The sequence below is a fragment of the Coregonus clupeaformis genome, chromosome 21 (assembly GCF_020615455.1).
Source record: "Coregonus clupeaformis isolate EN_2021a chromosome 21, ASM2061545v1, whole genome shotgun sequence".
NCBI lineage: Eukaryota > Metazoa > Chordata > Actinopteri > Salmoniformes > Salmonidae > Coregonus > Coregonus clupeaformis.
In genome coordinates this window covers 41,558,067-41,584,167 of record NC_059212.1, presented here as the reverse complement: position 1 = coordinate 41,584,167, position 26,101 = coordinate 41,558,067, and positions in this window count along the sequence as shown.

The following is a 26,101-nucleotide window of genomic DNA, read 5'->3' as shown; positions in this document are numbered from 1 at the left end:
AACTCAGTTGGGCAGAGTTATCTTCACCCATGAAAAGAAAATCTTAAGAACATTGTTAGGTTAGGTGAGACACAGTATACTACTTATGTCCTCTCATCCGTCAAGAGAAGCCTTGAAATTATGAAGCACACCTGCTTCCAGCTTGTTGTAGTCCACTTATTTCATGCCTCCTATCACAAAAACAAAAAAGATTTAACCTAACCCATAACACATTATTACTACTGCTCATATCCTTAATACACCTTGCATATTTCCCCATAAAACCATTATAAAACATTAAAACCTCTGTAAGCCCAACTTCCCCCCTTGGACACATGCATCACATCGTGATTCATGTGTTCAAAAAAACAAAACAACAACAATATTGCCTATTAAACCAAAAATAATAACTAAACTGAAAATGACAACCCTTGAGCATATCTTTACTTAACTGTATCCCATAACACTATTCAAGGAATACCTCTCCTTCAGGACTAACTCTCTCACTTCATCCTTGTCCTGTTTGGACTAATATATATATATATAGGATTTTGTCCAAATTATAAACTTCTTCACAATTATCCTTATTATATCTAACCCCCTAATACAGCATGCCTCTAGAATTTATAGTGCGGGTGATCAGGTCACACTATAAAGCCAGGACAGATTTCAGAGGTCATTGAAATCATTCAAGTAATTGTTTCATCCAATAGTATACTACTCATTAATAACCATCAAGACATTTCATAAATGTTGTATCCCGAGTGTACAGTAAGTCCTTAGTACAGCTCTTTTCAAAATAAATCACACATATTTACTTATCACTCAGTAAATAAAACCCAAATTACATGTGTATGCCCCTTTAAGATATTTCACTTCCATCCCGTCAAAAAACCCAAAATAGAAATAAAAATCCTATACAGAATAACATTTCATACTAAGTAGTTTGTTTGTGGTTATTCGAACACCATATAGTAAAACAATAAACAAACAAAAAATGGCCAGGCCTTATTTATTTTGGTAGCTCCCTATGACAACCTAAAAGTAAAACTACTTAAATTTACTAACTAGTTCCACCCTAGCCTACAGACTTTTTTAACATCCCAATGAGATATAAAGAAATCCCCATGTTCCTGGAAGAGAAAGTATACATGTCGTTAACATATAATCAACAATCCAAAGATAGTAATTACACACAAAACATCATACATATATCCCCAGTCCTCTCTCATCAACAATCATTAACCCCAGCATCGATTTAAAATAGTTTGATACGTCGTGTCCTACTTTACCCCTAACATAATATTATAGGAGACTCCCATCAATCCTTAAAAAAAACTCCCACTTAGAAGACACTAGATAATAACACGTTTTATTAAGTTAACTACACCTTCCACTATAAACCTATAATCCCTTTTTAGTAATTTAAACGTCGCAAACTGTTGCATTGATGTTAAAAAATATATATAAACGTATTGTTTCATAATCCAAAACCCATAAAAAGATGTCTACTTAATCCATCAGGCCAACAGCAACAACTATCTCCCATCGTTCAACGTACTATAAACAGATTATCGTTATCTGAAGTAATAAACCATCGTCATAACTCACTGCTGTTTAAACAAACTATATAATGTCATAATAAAATGATCAATTATCAAATATCGTTCCTTATTCAACTATCGAGACATGTTCTTCATTAGTAAATCGTCTCCACAAAGCAATACTACCTAATAACATATTCTCATTCTCCTAAATAGAAATAATTACTTCTATTAAACAATCCCATTCAACATCAAGTCAACCTGTCTCATCACCCAATTAACTTATTTTTTAAACCCTCTACAATATCTATCATACTCTACCGCTAATTTCCCTCATAATGGTACCTCAACAGATGACAAATTATTTTATATTTATAGTAAAAACCAATAAAACATCCAATTCACCAATATGCAATTTTAATTACTATGTTATCCTATCCGACATGGATTGGTAGGACAACATCTTTCCTATAATGTTATCAATGAAACCAGTAATTCACATCAATAACATCAATGTAAAAGATTTGCTTTCTGTCCCTTACTGGATTCGAACCAGGGACCCTCTGCACACATCGACAACATTCACCATCAAAGCACCGTTACCCGTTGCTCCACAAAAGCCCCGGACCCCCGCTAAGCAACTACTTCCAGTTCATAGAGCAAGTGACGTCACCCAACGAAAACCGCACTAGCTCTCACCGCTAACTAGCTAGCAATTTCCAGCCGATAATATTCAACCTCCTACGACGTCCTACAAAATACGCGATCCTTGTACACCTAACTTAACCCATAATGTCCCTTATGGCGCTCTCACGTTTCAGCAAGCCCCAAAGTTTAACACCCGCAGACAAAAATGGAAATTCTTCCATTTTTACTAGCAGACCTAATAAAACACACTTTTAAACAGTGTTCTGCATTTACCTCTATCATAGGTTTTAAAAACAAACTTAACAACATTAACCATCCTAAATTGCCGTAGTAACGTCATGTTTGTTTCAGTTTATCTATTACCATATAAGACATTCACTTCTCCATGCGTCGTAAACTATATCCTATTTCTCTTGTAATCAACTAAAATCATAGCCACGCAATTAAACCATCACTCCGCCATTACTGTCACGCCCTGACTCAGGGGACTCGTATATGTTGAGTCAGGGTGTGTATGTTCTATGTTGTATATTTCTATGTTGATATTCTAGTATGTCTATTTCTATGTTGGCCGGTGTGGTTCCCAATCAGAGGCAGCTGTCGCTCATTGTCTCTGATTGGGGACCATACTTAGGCAGCCTATTGGCACTAGTGGGTTGTGGGATCTTGTTCCAGTTAAGGTATGTTGTGTTGTGCTGCCTTGGACTTCACGTTTCGTTTTGTTTGTTGTTTTGTCGCGGTGTTTAATATTCAATAAACATGTACGCATATCACGCTGCGCCTTGGTCCGTCCCGTCTTTAAACGAACGTGACAGAAGATCCCACCAAAGGAGGACCAAGCAGCGTGTCCAGGAGCAGACAGCCTGGACATGGGAGGAGATCCTGGAAGGAAAGGGTTCCTGGACATGGGAGGAGATTCAGGCCGGGATGGATCGCAGTCCTTGGGAGGAGACATTGGAGGCGCGGTATAGAGAGGAGCAGCGGCAACGCAGAAGGTGCCGGCCGAGGAAGAAGCCCGAGAGACAGCCCCAATAATTTTTTTTTGGGGGGCTAAAAGGGTGGTTGGCGGAGCCTAGTGTTAGAGCAGAGCCAACTCCCCGTACTCACGCGAGGAAGCGTGTGACTGGGCAGGCTCCGTGTTATGCGGAGCTACGTACTGTGTCGCCAGTGTGCCGGCACAGTCCTGTACGTCCTGTGCTAGCACCACGCACGTGTCGTGCGAAGATGGGCATTCAGCCAGGACGGGGTGTGGCGGCTCAACGCTCCTGGTCTCCAGTACGCCTCCTCGGTCCCGCATATCCTGAGCCTGTTCTACGAGCTGTATCGCCAGTGCGCGTGCACAGCCCAGTGCGTCCTGTGCCAGCGCCCCGCATGTGTAGTGCGAAAGTAGGCAGCCAGCCAGGACGGGTTGTGCCAGCTCTCCGCTCCAGACCTCCAGTCCGCCTTCGCAGTCCGGTCCGGCCCGTTCCTGCTCCTCGCACCAAGCCAGTGGTGCGCATCGCCAGCCCGGCCTGTTCCTGCTCCTCGCACCAAGCCAGTGGTGCACGTCGCCAGCCCGGCCCGGCCTGTTCCTGCTCCTCGCACCAAGCCAGTGGTGCGCGTCGCCAGCCCGGTCCGGCCTGTTCCTGCTCTCGCACCAAGCCAGTGGTGCACGTCGCCAGCCCGGCCCGGCCTGTTCCTGCCCCTCGCATCAAGCCAGTGGTGCGCGTCGCCAGCCCGGCCCGGCCTGTTCCTGTCCCTCGCACCAGGCCAGTGGTGCGCGTCGCCAGCCCGGCCCGGCCTGTTCCTGTCCCTCGCACCAGGCCAGTGGTGCGCGTCGCCAGTCCGGTACGGCCTGTTCCTGCCCCTCGCACCAGGCCAGTGGTGCGTGTGTCCAGTCCGGCACGGCCCGTGCCTGTTCCACCGGTGCCTGGTCCGGCATCGGTCAGCTGCTCCACTCCGGAGCCAGAGCAGTCCGCTCCACCGGTGCCCAGTTCAGCTCCGGTCAGCTGCTCCACTCCGGAGCCAGAGCAATCCGCTTCACCGGGGTCCAGTCCAGCTCCGGTCAGCGGCTCCACTCCGGAGCCAGAGCAGTCCGCTCCACCGGTGCCTGATCCAGCTCCGGTCAGCTGCTCCACTCCGGAGCCAGAGCAGTCCGCTCCACCGGGGTCCTGTCCAGCTCCGGTCAGCGGATCCACTCCGGAGCCAGAGCAGTCTGCTCCACCGGTGCCCAGTTCAGCTCCGGTCAGCTGCTCCACTCCGGAGCCAGAGCAATCCGCTCCACCGAGGTCCAGTCCAGCTCTGGTCAGCGGCTCCACTCCGGAGCCAGAGCAGTCCGCTCCACCGGTGCCTGATCCAGCTCCGGTCAGCGGCTCCACTCTGGAGCCAGAGCAGTTCGATCCACCGTCGTCGGGTCCAGCTCCAGTCAGCGGTTCCAGTCCATATCACGCTGCGCCTTGGTCTGATGCGTCATTAGACGAACGTGACAATTACAGAATGAATGAGATCTATTCAACTATAATTTCTAAGTAAGCTACAAGTAACACCAAACACTTGCTGTAGTTTACCATCATATATTGAAATCATCCATTTATCACGATCCAATTTATTTATAGACATATTCCACCATTGTCACTCGTTTAATCTAGCAAAACCTTATTCAATGACTAATAAATTACTACCACGTACTCTCCTCTCCATACCCGTTAACATTTTTACATGTTAGTCATTTTGCTGAAGCTCTTATCCCAAGCGACGCACAATTAGTGAGCTCATACATTTTTATACTTATACTAGCCCCCCTTGGGAATCAAACACCCAACCCTGGCGTTGCAAGCACCGTGCTCTACCAACTGAGCTACAGAGGACCACAGATGAGCGTATAGTGCCTTTTTCTGATAATGTTATAATTGTAGCCTATTGCATTACTTTAGTTTAAAATATAAGTTTGTTTATTCAACAAATCTAGAACCCACTATAAATTGGTGCTATTCACTCAGCATAATAGCCAAAGCTCCTTGCATCCCCTGGTTCACGTAACGAAAATACATTATCATTCTAGAATTCACCAACTATTCGCATACATCACTGGTGTCACGCAAACTATAGAATAAAGTAATAACAATTAGAATGTGTTAAATAAATGTTTTCCATCCAACTATTCAACCTTGCTTCAAATATCTCTTTCAGCTCGATACAGTCAAGCAAGTACGACTCTCTTTTACCCGGAAACTAGTTCATGGCATTAGTAAAGTCTATTCACATCCCAACAATAACTAATAATATATTTATATTCATATTATTAAAAGACCTTACTTTCATTCCAGTCTACCTAAACAATTCAAATTATGGCCATAACTCTATCGCAATTGCCAGTCGGCTATTCAAATGTATGTAACTGTCCTTTCTGATTAGACTATAGACACTCCTCCTTCTTTCCCGTTGAATAAGTGAGTCCTTCAGTCTGAAAAGACGCAGGCTGCTAAATCGTCCAGTCTTATCCTGACTGTTCCGTCAATCTAAACAACCCACAACCATAGTTAAACTATACTTAGAAAACCTAGACTCTGATCAGCGATGCAGAATCTATGCTTTATTGAAAAGACAAGTTAATCCTCCTTTATTTCAATGATAATGGTCAGTAGTTTTAGTATCTGGCACATACCACACTTTATCAGAAAATAGCTTTGAAGGACACAGATCTCACACGCTCAACTTAAATAACTTAGCAGTCAACGAGTCAAACCCCACATTCATTGATTTGGAAACAGATCTAACGACCTAACCAAATGAATTATATTTTTCCCCCTAATATACAAAAATTCCTTGACTATATCACCTCTGCTTCTGAAATAATAGATAGTTTATTGTAATGGTTAATTCCACCACATGCTCTATGTACTTTCTCCCATCCCCACGTAGGTCTGTACGTGTTTGGGCGTGCAAGTCAACACCTATACGTTTTTACAATGACTTTTAATAAATTACACTCCCATAAAATTAATTATATTCTAATATATTCACATCAACCAAACCATTCATGTTTCTAATGATTCTTTATTGCCACAAATCAGTTAATCACAATCTAGTCTCAGCGAACAAACAACAAATTACCCAAATCCTTCCCCTCAGTCATAGAATCCTCCCATATATGCTGGTCACTATTCCCTGATCTTACAAAATTCTATGACAGGCATTGTTGTACGAAACTCCAAGATATCATTTACAAGAAAAGCTTATTATTCCAACGTATATATAATTATCATACACACCTCTATATCTCATCATTCAAACTTCAGAGTGCGACTAATTTACACCATTATACCACTCTTATTCCATATTTATACAATGTTGTTCTCAAACGCGCTTAATTACTATTTGTATAACCTACAGGAATATTTTATTCTATCAAAGGGCCCAAATTTGGAATGTTAACCCTATCCTAGTTATTATTTTTACTGTAGTCAATTTATCATAATACTACATCACCTCTAACGTTTCCAAATATAATGTCAGAAACATACCCTAAAAGATTGATCAAAATACAATGCATAGACGTCATATGATCACACCGGTACACGTGACCTGTTCCTCCAACAGGATTTATTCTACCCCTCCTGGTAACGTGAATTTTCTACACTCAGTTGGTCAATGAATATCCACGCACCATTTATTCTGAGTGAGATTGGGCACGCCCTTTCTCCATCAGACAGAAGCTTCAAACGACCTCAAATATATTTCCTTTCCTTACAGAAAGGCTATTTACTTGCAGGATTTCTTATTATTCTCACTCACACAGATGAGCAGCCACTTGTGCCCAAATGAATCAGACAGTTGAATGACTCACAGCCGCCCAAGCAAACTATTCACCCATACGAGATGAGCAGATCTACTCTATTTAACACTTTCTCTATATTTTGAAGCCCTTGTGGCTATTTAACCCATTCACCTACTCAGGATGACCTAACTTTTTTACCTGATCGACCCTGCCTAACTTTGGCATCACCACAACACAGGATGATGCCCCACCTACCCGAGCAGACCTCTAACAATTAATTCCTCATTAGAGCGGTAACCGTAGGTCCCAAATTTAGCTAGCCACCTGCCCGTTCAGCCCTCTGGAGCGCTAATTTTAGCTCTCCAAAGCAGTATCCACAGGATTTCTATTTATTTAGCCCCCTAGGTGATACACTTCCTCGACACACCTGGACTTCTACTACGCTTTCCTAAGCGACCTGTAAATTCTGCCCTATTTTTTCTGATACACTTCCTCGACACGGTATTACACAGGATTTCTGCCTACCTAAGCAGCCTATAAACGATACACTTCCTCGACACGTTTATAGCGGTATTCGCAGGACTTACAATGTTATTGTCTGATCGCTCAACCAGATGGACAACCGCCCGTGCCGAAATGACCCAGACAAAGCGATCAGCAGGATGAATCAAATCAATCAAATCAATCAAATCAATTGAACAGACGGTTCAGACGAACAACAGAGTGACATCGACATGTATTCTTAAATTCAAGAGCTCCTAGTCTCATTTTCTGGTTCTTAAATTTGGAGAGACCTACTTGGTATTTCTGCAGCTGATGCCGTGCCCCGGATCGGACCACACAAACGTTATACTATATAAGTAAGAACTTGGCTTACCTGTTAAAAGGGGCCGCTTTTGTTTGTATGGTCCGTCCAAGCCGTTTCATAACTGCAGATGTACACCGTCTCTGGCCCCTGTTGTCAACTCCTGGCTAGCTCGCCAAATATGTCGTAGAAATATTTGACTCAAAAAGTAATCAACTTAAAAATATTTCTCAAGAGACTGGAACTTGTGAATTTAGACTTTTATTATTTGCATAACAAAGCCGAGCTTGCTCCATGGAGCAACTGCTTGCCCTGAACCGGAGCGCTCCTTTTATACAGACACAAATGCATAGTCACACTGATACAACTGATAGTTACTCCTCCCTATGTGAATGAATAACATCTTTCAGTATCACATGTTGGCTACTCACGGGGGCTACTTGCGCTTCTCTAAGTGGGGCCTCTGTATCTTATTAGTGGCATGACTCAAAAAATTATGTACATACGTACGTTAAAGACCAATCACACTCTGTATTGACTATATTCACTATCCAGGCATGCATCTGGAGTACAAAGTATCAATCATGTTCATTCTGTTTTACCTTTATCATTTCATAACACATTATAAAACATCTCAATTAATACTTAAACATGGTTTAAACATGTCATTGATAACCCATTCTCAACCACATACATTTAAGCATTTATCATTTACCATCCTCCCTGGCCCTTGAGATTATGTGCATGTGGCTATGTGTCAGGTCATAAGGTCATAAGCACAAACAAATGATAACACTAGTTCCATTGTTACTCCAATCTCCACACAGCCATCACGAGGAGTTGTATCTCCATAACATGTCATTGAAATACCCAGACCAGCTGCAGGGAGCTTATGAAAAACACATAAATGTCTCTGCTCTGTATTAACCCTTCAACTGGTTCTCAATCCATAACCATTTAAGGCATATAGGTGTTTAATTCTACAACATATGTACTTGAAACTCATTTATAGCTGCAGCTCCCTCTTTACCCAGTTTATCCTCTCGATATCTGTGGGGGTGAACAGGATCCGTTGGAGCCTCAACTGCTCCTGTTTCAGGGCCTCCACCTGCATGGCCAAAATAAAGGGGACATTAGATGCAACTGTTCAGCATTTCAAGAGTAGCAATTGCTAGTAGTGTTCCAACTCCCAATTACAAATGTTAGTTGTAAGTTTAAGATGGCGCTGTACTGGATGGTCGCCGTTTTGCGAGTTCCGAACCAACTTTATTTTCACAAAATGTATCTGCTATCATTTCTTATAACCAACAAGAACTTTTGAACAGGTTTTCGACAATAACACTACCGTGCGTGATGGCCCCCACCGACCCAGAGGACTGGGTGATCTCGCACTCCAAGGCTGACATGAGTCAGGCCTTTGAAGGGGAATTTCACCCTTGGGGAATCTGGGCTTGTGTTCATCATGTCTGAGGCATTTCTAGGACAGTGAGATGTGTTTCACACATAATTGCCCAGGAAAAAGGCAGGTCAGGGCTTTGTGTGCTGAATGATACACCCTATGATGGCTTTCGGTGTATTGATGTAGTACTGCTTTGTGGCATTTCGCCCTATACGTTTTTGTGCATGTATTTATGGTTGTCCTTGTTCAATAAAGCCATTGGATGTCTTTCAGCAATGTTCCTATCGGCCGATTCATTGCTAAATATACAAGCAGACAAATTTTTTCCAGTCTCTGAAAGACTACAGCTTGTGTTGGGCAGTGCTTCGTGCTCTGGCCCCCATCCCTTCCCCAAGGCGGCCTTTTTTTTTAAAAGGAAGCGGACACAATCCTTTGGGCAAAACTGAAAGAACTGACCAGACGCAATGGCTTCAAGTGATTCCTCTCATCAACACGAATTCAACCATGCTACATGGTGGCATTCAACCATACGTTTCAACCCGAATATAGCGAAGGGGATTCGAAACGAAGAGTTGGATTTAGTTAACTTTAGAAGTTTAGCTACAGCAAATGCCAGCACCAAGAGAGCAGATGACAAATAAGTTATTTTTCATTCAAGCCACTTAGCTAGCTAACTTTAGTTTATCTACTGAAACCCATACTGTCTACTGCTAGCTAACATACTACTGTGTTACAGTGGGGGAAATCTAATAATTTTTCTGTTTGCTAATTTAGCTAGCTAGGTAGGCTAGGTAACTAGCTACCTAAGTGAGCTAGCTAAACAACTACCTATAGCCATACCTATGACTAAAAATAGAAAAGGCTTTACAATCAGATATCTTTTGTATCTCGTTTGTAAAACCTCTTCTCTTTTTAGTCGTAGATATGGCTGGCTACTAAACAGCAAGCTACAATGTTATAACCAGCCACCTAAAGCTAGGTTTACCAGCAAACGTTAGCACATGACTGGAGTTGGCTGGCTAGTTAGCCTGGCACCAGCTAACTTGTTATGCGCCATGCCTCGCATTTGGAACTTGTTAGCAAACATGTTACATCAGCAGCTGTAAATAATTTTACTAGCTAGCTATGTAACATAATTGACGATGATAGACATTGGAATGCGTCCACGGTCATAACCAATCTCACACAATTATAGGCATCATCTGAATGTCTAGCATCTGTTTGATGCTACAGAGCCCTGTACAGTTTATATAAATATCTTCTGTGAATCCATAACCAGACAAATTTCGAAGATTGATAGAAAATATCCATATTTATTTTATGGTGGCTCTACATCAGGGCTCTCCAACTCTGTTCCTGGAGAGCTACCGTCCTGTAGGTTTTCACTCCAACCCTAATCTAGCACACCTGATTCTAATAATTAACTGGTTGATAAGCTGAATATGGTTAGTTACAACTGGGGTTGGAGCGAAAAGCTACAGGATGGTAGCTCCCCTGGAACAGGGTTGGAGACCCCTGTTCTACATGGTCTTATGCTGAGCCACACACTGGATGTGTTTACACAGGCAGCCCAATTCTGATCTTTTTTCCACTATTTGGTCTGAATCACATCAGATTTATTTCAGAACTGATCTGACTGGTCAAACGCAGACAATCATTTATCCGGCTTCAGGACTCTGGCAATGGTGTTCGGTTTGGTGGGCTGGTGAAGCTGAGACTCTTTGTGCTTATGGCAAAGGGTCCTGTCTGCGGTGAACGGCCATCTGGATGAAACTCTGCTGAAAGTGGTGTAGGGCTTCTTAACCACCAACTATTTGGTCATCTTGCAGAAGATTTGCTGGTACTGCACGTCTCCTGGAAAGACATGGTTGTGGTGTTAGCATTTTACACTTTTTTTTGGAAGGGACGTAGGGCAACACACCATTGTTGGTAAAGTTATCAAACTAATGGGACTGGCTAGCATGTTGTTTAGGGACAATGAGGGGGCATTGGGAGCTGCTTTTGAGAGGAAAGATCAGTCAACAACGTGAACAGGCCGGTCGGGCTAAAGAAGGTTTGGACAGTCTTAGGAAGGCAGTTCTTACACAGTATGAATTGTTGTGTATGGGAGATTGAGGAGAAATGGCACCTCAATCACTCACATACACAACAATAAATTAACCTTTGCAGGGTAATTTTGTAGACTTGTCTTGGTGTTGTGTTTTGAGAATCTGCAGAGAATAATGAGGTGGTTGTGTCATTACTATTGTAGTCTTGATTTTATACCTTTCAGTGTCCTTTGCTGGTTTCCATCCCACAATCTTGTTGCGCTCTATAACCGCAAGGTGTGTCCACTCCCTCATGCTTGTGTACCCTAGGATATTTGTGACCGAGCGCCTCAAATCGGTCATGTATAGCAACATTTGAAATTGTGCTTTTTACATTGGATAAAAGTAGACACTCAGAGCTACGAAATGGTATATCATACACTGCATTTTTGAGGAACAATGGGAAAGTAATTCTGCTTTGAAAGTTGATAAACTTGTAAACTCACTTTTGAGAAAATTTCCTTTGAATGATTTGGTATCTACTGGAGAGCTCTCCTTTGCCTACACCCATTCAGCATTGTTCACACCCTCTTAAGCCAGCCCCACCTATCTCTTTAAGGATTCACATGTGTGTCCGTGAGTAGTGTAGTAAAGATTAAGACTAAAAGTGGTAAAAGTAGCAGCCTACAATAAGGAAAAATTCCAGGTAAACAAAGTGTCCAGATTAAAATATTTTATAAATATTAGATGACGCTTACTCAGACACACTTGTCTAAATTGATGGGTCATGTAAAAGGCATGCTATAACCCCCAGCCACATCTTCCTAAGTGGATGGGTCTCTACAGAAGGTGTAAACGGTACAGCCAAATGGTTACTTGCATAGTAGCAATATCAGAAATAGATAGTGTCAATGTAAATAAAATAATATACAGTATGTACAAGAACAATATGAATAACGATATCAGTGATAGATGAGGTAGTTATATGCATACAATCATGGCTGAGCAGCAGGATAAATAAAAAAAATAGTAGCAGCAACGTGTGTTAGGAGAGAGTCATTTGAAAAGAGGCACTGCAGATAGGGCTGATGACTGGTCCGTCCAGACCACGCATGAACAAGGGAATCTATATTAGGAGAGCCTGTTTCTGTCCTGCCCTTGACTTTGGTGCAGGGCATGTGATGTCCATAGCCTCTTCGTCGCAAACTCCCTGATCTTCTCAAAAATATACGTTTGTCTAGCTGTGTCCAGTCCAGGTGGTGCTTGTACAGGCAGACCATCTATGGGAGGAAGGATGTCAGCGTTGCGCAGCAGCTGAAACCTGGTCCCGACTGAGTCCGAATGCAGAGCAACGAAGCTGTAAAACAGGAAATATCAAACACAAATGTGAAGACATTACAACCTTGCACAACATCAATTAACCTCCCATGTTTAGATAAGAAGAATAACTTCATACAATGTATTGAAAATTATATTCACCTGAAGTGTTGGTACTGCTTGATCTGAGCTTTCCACCAAAGTGTTTGTGTCCTAGGTGGCGTCCTGGTAATACTATTGCATTATCCTCTGCGTAGTTGTTGTTGAAGTGATTGCTTGGGCCAGCTCTCTTTTTGATGGGAGACATTAGACCAGTCTCCTTGTATGACTGGTGGAGGAGAGTCAGGCGTGTTCTACTGATGCTGAAAGACAAATTCCAGATTCAAATATTTTAGCATTACTATACAATAGATAGCCGTAATCACCGTCAGACACACCTGGCTAACTTGATGGGTCGTCTGATTACTAGCTAACAGTAAGCTTTAACTTGGGGTCTTTTGTTTAGACATGTAGCTAGCTAGCTAGCTAAACAATGAACTATAATCCCAATCCATAGAGTACTAGCAATACAAACCGATTGTCATAGCTAGCTAAAGTTAACCAAATAGGTTCAATGTTAGCTAGTTAGCTAGCTAACATTAGGCTATAACGAGCATTGCGAAATGGCATTCTGAGATAACATCACCACACACAGATCATACACATAATGTTAGCTAGCAAGCCAGCCATCTAACGTCAGCTAGCTAGCTAACAGTAAGCTTTAATTTGGGGTCTTTTGTTTAGACATGCAGTTAGCTAGCTAAACAATGAACCATAATCCTAATCCATAGAGTACTAGCAATACAAACCTATTGTCATAGCTAGCTAAAGTTAACCAAATAGGTTCAATGTTAGCTAGTTAGCTAGCTAACATTAGGGTATAACTAGCAATGCGAAATGGCATAATATCTGAAACTGTAGCTAGACTCTTACCCGTTTACATGGATGAATGCTTCACGGCAGACTGCAACCCCTTTCATTAAATAAGACGCCCTGTGTCGTTTCCATTTTGTTTGTACAGCTTGCTTGGCCCGTTGTGTCAAGTCACTCTGGTTCACACTGACCGTGTGTAATGCCATAATAATCATCAGATCATCAGCCTTCTGTTTTCTCTTTTCGACTCGCTATGCATTTGCAATCAAACGGCAGAATTATATTAATCTCCTTATCATACTCAGCTTCTACCAGACATTCAACTGATTTCAAAACTCGGTCAACTTCATCCGTGACAACAACACTGTTGATCACCGTTTCTTCCCCATCACTGTCATCAGAAGATTCTACAATGTCTTCTTCAATGAAAATGTTTTTACCTAAATCAGAGATTTCCTCACCGTGTGATTCATTTTCAGAGTCAGAGAGTCAGCATGGCACGATCGTCCTCCAGAAAGTAGTCACAACTTTTTACCACTGACCTTTGTCGATAGCGCCTGATAAATTCAGGGCAGCAATGTTATTGAACGCAGTAGCAACATATTGGCAGTTCTCCATCGCTAATGTTACATCTTTCGAAAAAACTGCAGTAGAAAGGAGTATCTACGCATAACGAGCAGCTCATTTTATAGACACACGATGCTACACCGCAGACCAATCTGAAACTCATCTCTCGGCATGTCTAGGCCATTCATTATCTCAGCCAATCATGGCTAGCGGGAAGGTTCCTGTCTATTTCTGTGGCTAAACCGACTAGGCTCGTAATTTTTTACAGATGGCATACAAGTTTGTTATTAAGGCACACGAAAGTTAAAATGTTCCAGAAGGCATTTCTGCCAAAAAACGCATTAAAAAATTTAAATTAAATAAAAAGGTTGAAATGGCTCTCCTGTGAAGTCGGGACTTGCGACATACGCCTAATTTCCTGAAACTGACAAATTTTTCAGCAGGGCACTGTGGAATGACTCCAGGTAACCTGAGTTTTGCAAAAAAGAAAAGCTAAAAAGAGAAGAGGGGTAGACTAAATTGATTACATGGTCTGGAAGGTACTCTGTGGTCCTCAGGCTACTTCTAACCCCACAAAACAAACACAAACCATACAAACACTTCCCAGTTCATGCTTACTGTAAAATGAGCTATGTTAGCCGTCAGTTTGTAAATATTTTTGCCAACTTAACCTTCACCATGGAAGCGCATGTTGGTGGAATAAGATTATGTACCACCTACAACAAAATACACAACAATACACAATTTAACCACCCCACTAATTGTATTGATATCCATTAGGCTGGTTAGCTAAGCATACCTAACATGGACATTTCAATATTGTCAGCTTGCTGTTATCTAACTACCGTCACTCAATTGGCAGCAAGATTGCTAGCCAACTGAGACTGGCTGAGAACCAACTAACCAATTTATACACATTCATCATTGCTACCGACATACAAACAGATAGTGAGGTAGCTATATCGAAAATTCTATTTTTAGTAATGGAGTGTTTTCCAAAGAAGGGTAGATAACTACCAGATTGACATACTCTTATTTGCTAACATTAGCTAGCTTATGTTAGCTGAAGACAGTAAAAGATAGAACGAACAAACAAACATGTTTACTCTGCTGAAGGTAACTACCAGTCTAGCAGTGACTAACTACCATGGCATAGGCAAAATTGATTGACAGTGTGCATACCAAAAGATAGCTATATGATTTAGCTGATGGCTTTCAGAGTTCAATACAGGACTGTAACGTTAGCTAGCTAGCTAACTTACCCAGCTAGTCCAGCTAGACTAGCAAGCTAGCTAACGGTAGGTTACCTCTAATTAAGAATCTTCCGTTTTGTTGTGAAATAAGAAAAATCGTTGGTATCGCATCACTTCTCAGCTGTCGTTGAGATGGATTCCCCATCAGTTCAGCTTAAAAATCCCTCTAATAATCTTTGGTCAACACATCATTCTTGACAGAACACCACACGGGCATGATGACAAACATTAGTGAAAAACAAATCTTGCCTAGAGAAGTTCCGAGATTACTGTGTGTTGGTCATTCGAAGTAAACAATGCCATTAATCAAATTTGTGGGCCCGCCCCCTCTACCTAGCTGGCGGTATCTGCATTTGCTATGAATACCGGACTTTGTGGTTCACTATGAGCAGAAACTTCCCGATTCTACCAGTGAAATGAAAATGTGCTAGTTCTAGCTTGTGGTTTGGATAATTGAGATGTTTATGATAAAAACGTAATGTTGTTAATATAGTAATGACTATATGCCGTGGCAGAGCCAGGGTGAAATTCCCATTTAATCAGGTCAACACTCACAAGGCCAGACAGTTATCCAGGGTGCATTCTCAGAGCATACGCAGAACAGCTGGCAGGCATATTCACGGTTATTTTCAACCTATCATTGTCCCAGTCTGTAATCCCCACGTCTTAAGATGACTACCATCATTCCTGTTCCCAAGAACTCTAAGGCTTCATGCTACAATGACTACCACCCTGTAGCACTCACATCTGTAATCATGAAGTGCTTTGAAAGGCTGATTATGGCACACAGCAACTCCATCATCCCAGACAGCCTATACCCATTCCAATTTGCATACCGCCCCAACAGATCCATAGACGACACAATCTCAATTACACTCCACAATGCCCTCACCCACTTACATAAGAGGAATACCTACAGTGGGGAGAACAAGTATTTGATACACTGCCGATTTTGCAGGTTTTCCTACTTACAAAGCATGTAGAGGTCTGTAATTTTTATCATAGGTACACTTCAACTGTGAGAGAAAATCACATTGTATGATTTTAAGTAATTAATTTGCATTTTATTGCATGACATAAGTATTTGATACATCAGAAAAGCAGAACTTTAATTTTTGGTACAGAAACCTTTGTTTGCAATTACAGAGATCATACGTTTCCTGTAGGTCTTGACCAGGTTTGCACACACTGCAGCAGGGATTTTGGCCCACTCCTCCATACAGACCTTCTCCAGATCCTTCAGGTTTCGGGGCTGTCGCTGGGCAATACGGACTTTCAGCTCCCTCCAAAGATTTTCTATTGGGTTCAGGTCTGGAGACTGGCTAGGCCACTCCAGGACCTTGAGATGCTTCTTACGGAGCCACTCCTTAGTTACCCTGGCTGTGTGTTTCGGGTCGTTGTCATGCTGGAAGACCCAGCCACGACCCATCTTCAATGCTCTTACTGAGGGAAGGAGGTTGTTGGCCAAGATCTCACGATACATGGCCCCATCCATCCTCCCCTCAATACGGTGCAGTCGTCCTGTCCCCTTTGCAGAAAAGCATCCCCAAAGAATGATGTTTCCACCTCCATGCTTCACGGTTGGGATGGTGTTCTTGGGGTTGTACTCATCTTTCTTCTTCCTCCAAACACGGCGAGTGGAGTTTAGACCAAAAAGCTCTATTTTTGTCTCATCAGACCACATTACCTTCTCCTATTCCTCCTCTGGATCATCCAGATGGTCATTGGCAAACTTCAGACGGGCCTGGACATGCGCTGGCTTGAGCAGGGGGACCTTGCGTGCGCTGCAGGATTTTAATCCGTGACGGCGTAGTGTGTTACTAATGGTTTTCTTTGAGACTGTGGTCCCAGCTCTCTTCAGGTCATTGACCAGGTCCTGCCGTGTAGTTCTGGGCTGATCCCTCACCTTCCTCATGATCATTGATGACCCACGAGGTGAGATCTTGCATGGAGCCCCAGACCGAGGGTGATTGACCGTCATCTTGAACTTCTTCCATTTTCTAATAATTGCGCCAACAGTTGTTGCCTTCTCACCAAGCTGCTTGCCTATTGTCCTGTAGCCCATCCCAGCCTTGTGCAGGTCTACAATTTTATCCCTGATGTCCTTACACAGCTCTCTGGTCTTGGCCATTGTGGAGAGGTTGGAGTCTGTTTGATTGAGTGTGTGGACAGGTGTCTTTTATACAGGTAACGAGTTCAAACAGGTGCAGTTAATACAGGTAATGAGTGGAGAACAGGAGGGCTTCTTAAAGAAAAACTAACAGGTCTGTGAGAGCCGGAATTCTTACTGGTTGGTAGGTGATCAAATACTTATGTCATGCAATAAAATGCAAATTAATTACTTAAAAATCATACAATGTTATTTTCTGGATTTTTGTTTTAGATTCCGTCTCTCACAGTTTAAGTGTACCTATGATAAAAATTACAGACCTCTACATGCTTTGTAAGTAGGAAAACCTGCAACATCGGCAGTGTATCAAATACTTGTTCTCCCCACTGTATGTGAAAATGTTGTTCATTGACTACAGCGCAGCGTTCAACACCATTGTCCCCTGCAAGCTCGTCACCAAGCTTAAGACCCTGGGACTGAACACCTCCCTCTGCAACTGGATCCTGGACTTCCTGACGGTCCAACCCGATATGGTGAGGGTAGGCAACATCACCTCCGCCACTCTGACCCTCAACATGGGAGCCCCACAGGTGTATGTGCTTAGACCCCTACTGCATTCCCTGTTCACCCACGACTGAATGGCCACGCATTACTCCAACACCATCATCAAGTTAGCTGACGACACAACGGTGGGAGGACTGCTCACCAGTGACGATGAGACAGCCTACAGGAAGGACGTCATTGACCTAGCAGTGTGGTGCCGGGACAACAACCTCTCCCTCAACGTTAGTAAGACCAGTACATCACTGGGGCCGAGCTCCCTGCCATCCAGGACCTTTATATCCAGGCGCTGTGAAAGGAAGGCCCGGAAAATAGTTGAAGACTGCAGCCACCCAAGCCATAGACTGTTCTCTCTGCTTCCGCACGGCAAGTGGTACCGGTGCATCAAGACTGATGCCAACAGGCTCCTGAACAGCTTCTATCCCCAAGCCATAAGACTTCTAAATAACTAACAAATGGCAACACGGACTGAGTTGACCCTTGGATTTTATATTTGCACTTTCTCCATGCACACTCACAGGACTCTACACAATCACGCACAATGACACACCTACATACACTACATAACCAAAAGTATGTGGACACATGCTCGTCGAACATCTCATTTCAAAATCATGGGCATTAATATGGAGTTGGTCCCCCCTTTGCTGCTATAACAGCCTCCACTCTTCTGGGAAGGCTTTCAACTAGATGTTGGAACATTGCTGCGGGGACTTGCTTCCATTCAGCCACAAATGCATTAGTGAGGTCGGGCACTGATGTCGGCATTCCAATTCATCCCAAAGGTGTTCAATGGGGTTGAGGTCAGGGCTCTGTGCAGGCCAGTCAAGTTCTTCCACACCGATCTCGACAAACCATTTCTGTATGGACCTTGCACAGTGGCATTGTCATGCTGAAACGGGAAAGGGCCTTCCCCAAACTGTTGCCACAAAGTTGGAAGCACAGAATAATCTAGAATGTAATTGTAAGCTGTAGCCCGAACCATCAAAAGCAGCCCCGGACCATTATTCCTCCTCCACCAAACTTTACAGTTTGCACTATGCATTGGGGCAGGTAGCGTTTTCCTGGCATCCCCAAATCCAGATTTGTCCGTCAGACTGCCAGATGGTGAAGCGTGATTCATCACTCCAGAGAACGCGTTTCCACTGATCCAGAGTCCAATGGTGTTGAGCTTTACACCACTCTAGCCGACGCATGGCATTGCATGATGATCTTAAGGTTGTGTGCGGATGCTCGGCCATTTTTTCATGAAGCTCCTGACAAACAGTTATTGTGCTGACGTTGCTTCCAGAGGCAGTTTGGAACTCGGTAGTAAGTGTTGCAACCGAGCACAGACGATTATTACGCACTACAAGCTTCAGCGGTCCCATTCTGTGAGCTTGTGTGGCCTACCACTTCACGGCTGAGCTGTTGTTGCTCCTAGACGTTCCCACTTCACAATAACAGCACTTACACTTACACTCTAGCAGGGCAGAAATTTGACGAATGACTTGTGCCACGTTGAAAGTCACTGAGCTCTTCAGTAAGGCCATTGTACTGCCAATGTTTGTCTATGGAGATTGCATGGCTGTGTGCCAGATTTTATACACCTGTCAGCAACGAATCCACTAATTTGAAGGGGGGTCTACATATTTTTGTATATATAGTGTACAGAACATGCACACACATTTATACTGACTACACACACCAGTGGCGGTCAGTGTCGTTTAAGATGAGGGAGGACAATTTTTTTTTCATGAGCATGGCCTTATTTCTATTACAGCATATTGGATGACTCTTTCCAATATACTTTCCCTATACCCATCATGAGGTTGCTTCAACCTACCCTATGAATGAAAGTTTACAACGTAGGTGCACACAGGTCGAGAGACACATTTGAGGCGACAGACAGTGACACATGGACAGACAGTGACATTCAATACTGCCTTGCACACTCTTGCCTGCATCTAGCTGATATAGGGTGTAATCATTAGTCCAACAGTTGCAAACGAGAGTTTCTATTGGACAAATTCAGGTATGTTTATCCCCGTTTTGTTCCGTTTGCTTCCGTTTAAAAAACGTTTTTCAAAAGAATTGGCGGAATGAATACACCCCTGATCACGCGTAAACACAGTTCACTTTCATAGCAGCCACGTTGTATTCCTTCTATGTGCTTTCCTCCTCTCACCTTGTCCCTTCGCTTGTGGACTTCAATGCACAACACATCAGCTATATGTGACCAGGCGAAAAAAACATTCCAAGCCAAACCGCTACACACAGCCTACATCGTTGTCACCATATTAGCTAAAGTAACGTCATAGTCAGCATAGCTAATAGAACTAACGCGTTAGTAAACACGCTACAACAACTGGCCAGTCACAGTCAAATCCGCCAGTCGCGTGGCATTCAAATTATTATATGGTATAATGGCGCCGGAGGGGATGGCTGCCGTTTTAATGGTTCCTAACCAACTGTTCTATTTTGTAAGTTTTTTCGTATTGTAACTTATTTTGTACATAATGTCGCTGCTACCGTCTCTTATGACCGAAAAAAGCTTCAGGACATCAGAACAGCGGTTACTCACCTCGAACTGGACAGAGATTTTTTCTTTAATGAGTCCGACGCGAAGGATATAGTGCTTTCCTGAGACCAGGCCCAAATCCCCGTCATTCGTGTAAAGAAAAGATGGAAATACAGGGGGCGGAGGTCGGGGTGCCTTGTGAGAATTAATCGGCGAGTGGGTAAACCACCTCTACCATCCATTTAATTGGCCAATGTGCAATCACTGGAAAATAAACTGGATGATCTATGATTGAGACTATCATACCATCGGGACATTAAAAACGGTAATATCTTATGTTTCACCGAGTCGTGGCTGAACGACGACACGATTAATATAGAGCTGGCTGTGTTTTTCGTGCATCGGCAGGACAGAGCAGCTACGTCTGGTAAGACGACGGGGGGTCTATTTGTCAATAACAGCTTGTGCAAGATGTCTAATATTAAAGAAGTCTCGAGTTATTGCTCGCCTGAGATAGAGTACCTCATGATAAGCTGTAGACCACACTATCTACGAAGAGAGTTTTCATCTAAATTATTCGTAGCCGTCTATTTACCACCACAAACCGATGCTGGCACTAAGACCGCACTCAACAAGCTGTATAAGGTCATAAGCAAACAAGAAAATGCTCATCCAGAAGCGGAGCTCCTAGTGGCCGGGGACTTTAATGCAGGCAAACTTACATCCGTTTTGCCTAATTTCTACCAGCATGTCACATGTGCAACCAGAGGACAAAAAACGCTCAATACGGATGTGGTCAGATGACGCGGATGCTACGCTACAGGACAGTTTTGCTAGAACAGACTGGAATATGTTCCAGGATTCATCCAATGGCATTGAGGAGTATACAACCTCAGTCACCGGCTTCATCAATAAGTGCATCAACGACGTCGTCCCCACAGTGACTGTACGTACATATCCCAACCAGAAGCCATGGATTACAGGCAACATCCGCACCGAGCTAAAGGCTAGAGCTACTGCTTTCAAAGAGCGGGACACTAATCCGGACGCTTATAAGAAATCCCGCTATGCCCTTAGGCAGGCAGAGAGACAGTCAGAACCGTGCGCACAGGCTATATCTTGGTAATCTGTATCTAGCAATGCCTCTTAAATTCACCAAAAGTATATTCAAGTATGTGTTAGGCTATCAATGAGTATGGCTAAGCTATTCTTCATAGTGCCAGTGAATCGAAGTTGAACATCGTCAAATGCATCAGTTTAATTAGGCCTAAATGTGCAATAAAAAGTATTGGCTATAGCTTATTTAATGAAACCCTGGCTAGCTGTTGATGTCCTAGGTCAAGGCTCTCCAACCCTGTTCCTGGAGAGCTACCTTCCTGTAGGTTTTCGCTCCAACCCCAGTTGTAGCTAACCTGATTCAGTTAATCAACCAGCGAATTATTGAATCAGTTCCGATAGATTAGGGTTTGAGTGAAAACCTACAGGATGATAGCGCTCCACGAACAGGGTTGGAGAGCCCTCTCCGAGGCAATAGATCGCAAAGCAGTATCCCCGCTAAACTTTTTGGAAATGGCAAGTTCACTTTCTCATCTATAAACAAAATCAAGTGCAAACACGGTTCAGCAGCCCAATACCCCACAATGACAAAGCAGTTTCGTTTTTTACATTTTTGCAAATGTATTAAAAATAAAAAACAGAAACCTTATCTACATACAGTACCAGTTAAAAGTTTGGACACACCTACTCATTCAAGGGTTTTTCTTTATTTTTACTATTTTCTACATCATAGAATAATAGTGAAGACATCAGAACTATGAAATAACACATATGGAATCATGTAGTAACCAAAAAAGTGTTAAACAAATCGAAATATATTTTAGATTCTTCAAATAACCACCCTTTGTAGTACATCTGTGTTTTTAAGAATTATTGGTGAGATAGAAACAGTTATTCTGGCAAAGGTCTGATGCCTTTGTTATTTTCCTCAGACCGATAATTTCCCAGCATGTCCTGAGTGGAAGGATATGACACTGATTTAGAAATGTTCATGCTGGTTATCACGTTTCAGGAGAAGACCCAGATGCACACAGTGTTGAAGTAACAAAAGTTAATTACAAAAACAGGGGGCAGGCAAACAACAGGTCAAGGGCAGGCAGAGGTCAGTAATCCAGGGTGGTGTGACAAGGTACAGAACGGCAGGCAGGCTCAGGGCAGGCAGAATGGTCAAAATCGGGAAAACAGGAACTTGAGAAAGAAAGAAGCAAGGGGAAAAACGCTGGTAGGCTTGACGAAAACAAAACGAACTGGCAACAGACAAACAGAGAACACTGGTATAAATACACTGGGGATAAATGGGGAAGATGGGCAACACCTGGAGGGGGGTGGAGACAATCACAAAGACAGGTGAAACAGATCAGGTTGTGACAGTTGCCCCCCCTAGGGGCGCCACCTGGCATCCTGCCTGGGTGCATACCTGGTTAACCAGGGTGCCGGTGTTGAAACTCAGCGATGAGGCCTGGGTCCAGGATGTCCCCAGCACCGTTCCTCCGGGCCATAACCCTCCCCTTCAACCAGGTACTGGAATCCCCTGCCCCGAGGTCGAACCTTCAGAAGACGCCTCGCCATGCACGCCGGTTGGCCGTCGATGAGACTGGGGAGAGGGGTAGGCCTGGAAACAGGAGACAAAGGGCTGTGAGACCAGGGACGGTGAGGAACAGGCAGAGGTTGGAGGAGACCAGCCAGAGCTTGCCGAGGAGTTTTGTTCTGTGCATAGATCGTGCAGGTGGCGACGAACGCAGAGATGTCAGGAACCATGGTAGGCCACCAAAAGCGTTGTCGCACAAAGGCCAGGGTCCGACGGGAGCCCGGATGGCAGGCAAGCCTGGAGGAAGTGGGCCCACTCCAGGACCAAGGAGAGGACAGCGTCAGGAACAAACATCTGGTTATCTGGGCCCCCCCGGGGTTCGGCTGGGAACACTGTGCCTCCCGGACCTGCTTCTCTATTCCCCAACTGAGTGCCATCGCCAAGCATGAGGTGGGAAGGATGGGCTCGGATTCTGGGGGTGTAGCCGTGGGGCTATAGCGGCGTGACAGCGCATCTGGCTTGACATTCTTGGATCCCGGTTGGTATGAGAGGGAGAAGTTGAACCGGGTGAAAAACAGGGCCCACCTAGCTTGCCTGGAATTGAGACGCTTGGCGGTGCGGAGATATTCCAAGTTCTTGTGGTCTGTCCACACAATGAACGGATGTTCCGCCCCCTCCAGCCAGTGCCTTCACCTCCCAACGCCTTCTTCACCGCGAGAAGCTCACATTTTCCCACATCATAATTCCTCTCCGTGGTGTTGAGGCGATGGGAGAAGAAGGCGCAGGGATGTAACTTGAGGTCCAGGGCCGAACGCTGGGATAGGACCGCCCTCCACTCCAACATCCGAAGCATCGGCCTCCACCACAAACTGGCGGGATGGGTCAGGATGAACCAAGATGGGAGCAGTGGTGAAATGGTGTTTGAGGTCCCGGAACGCCCGGTCAGCAGCTGGGGACCATGTGAACTGAACCTTGGAAGAGGTGAGTGCAGACACGGGGAAGCCAGCGTGCTGTAACCCAGGATAAAGCGGCGATAAAAGTTGGCGAATCCAAGGAAACGTTGCAGCTGCACTCTGGACGTAGGCTGGGGCCAATCCACCACCGCTATCACCTTCCCGGGATCCATCTGTACACTCCCTGCTGCAATGATGTAGCCCAGGAAGGGGATGGCGAAGCGATGGAATTTGCATTTCTCCGCTTTCACAAAAACCTGGTTCTCCAGGAGGCGTTGTAGGACCTGTCGGACATGGAGCACGTGTTCTTGGGCGGAGCGGGAGAAGACGAGGATGTCGTCGAGGTACACGAAGATGAACCGGTTCAACATGTCGCAGAGAACATCATTAACAAGGGTCTGGAACACAGCTGGAGCATTGGTAAGGCCAAATGGCATGACCAGATACTCATGGTGACCACTGGCCGTGTTGAAGGCAGTCTTCCACTCGTCCCCCTCCCGTATCCGTACCAGGTGGTAGGCGTTCCGTAGGTCCAGCTTGGAAAACTCGTTGCCCCCCTGGAGCGGCTCGAAGGCCGAGGAGTTGAGTGGTAGCGGGTAGCGGTTCTTCACCATGATGTCGTTGAGGCCCTGGTAGTCGATGCACGGGCGCAGGGCTTTGCTGTGGGTGGTATTGTGAGTGAACCGGCCTATAGAGCACCTGTCCAGCGCTCTAACGTCCATGGGAATGGAGAGGGGATGAGTGGGGATACCCAGCTCGGAGGCCAGGGTATTGTCCATAAAGCTCTCATCGGCCCCAGAGACGATGAGTACAAACTTTAAGCATCAGTTGTCAGAGCAGCTTACCGATCACTGCACCTGTACACAGCCCATCTGTAACCAGCCCACCCAACTACCTCATCCCCATATTGTTATTTATTTTGCTCATTTGCACCCCAGTATCTCTATTTGCACATCATCTTCTGCACATCTATCCCTCCAGTATTAATACTAAATTGTAATTATTTTGCACTATGGCCTATTTATTGCCTTACCTCCATAACTTACTACATTTGCACACACTGTATATAGATTTTCTATTGCGTTATTGACTGTATGTTTTGTTTATCCCATGTGTAACTATGTGGTGTTGTTTTTACCGCACTGCTTTGCTTTATCTTGGCCAGGTCGCAGTTGTAAATGAGAACTTGTTCTCAACAGGCCTACCTGGTTAAATAAAGGTGAAATAAAAATATATAAAAAAGTACCCGGAGAGATTTCGACTGGTTCCCCCACAGCAAGATGGCATGAAAAGGGGTGCGAGTAAGGGGAGAGGAAATGTTATCTGTATGGCCCACCAAAGTACTCGCTCCTACCGGTGAGCCTGGTCTTCTAGTGGACAGGTGGATACAAAATGACCAGTAGTTCCGCAATACAGGCAACTCTTCGTGTGAAGCCTGTATTGCAGTTCGGTTGGAGACAGCCTAGCTTTGCCTAGTTGCATCGGCTCGAGAAGAGGTGGATCGGCAGACTTCGGAGACTCTCGGGGGAATTTGAGTAGCCTCGGGTCTCCGTCGGCTCCGTTGCCGAGAGAACTTCCGGGATGCCTCGGAGGTGAGGTGGAATCGGACTTCATCTCCTTCCTACGTTCCCGTAGTCGCCCATCGATCCGAATGGTCAAGGCGATGAGCGAGTCGAGATCCGTGGGAAGTTCCCGGGATGCAAGCTCGTCCTTTACTTCCTCCGATACTCCGTGCAGGAACGTGTCAAACAGTGCTTCCGGGTTCCAGACACACTCCACTGCCAACATGCGGAAATCCACTGCATAGTCTGCCACACAGCAGGACTCTTGCCGAAGCTGCAGTAACTTCCGGGCAGCCTCTCTCCCGGACAATGGAGCATCGAAAACCTTTGTTACCTCCTGCATGAACTCCTCCAGACTGAAGCATATGGCAGACTGTTGTTCCCACACTGCCGTAGCCCAGGCGAGAGCCCTCCCGGACATCAGCGTGATGAGGTACGTCATGGCCAGTTCGTACTTTTACATTTCAGGAGAAGACCCAGATGCAGACAGTGTCGAAGTAACAAAAGTTTATTACAAACACAGGGGGCAGGCAAACAACAGGTCAAGGGCAGGCAGAGGTCAGTAATCCAGGTCCGAGCCCAAACGGTACAGAACGGCAGGCAGTCTCAGGGTCAGGGCAGGCA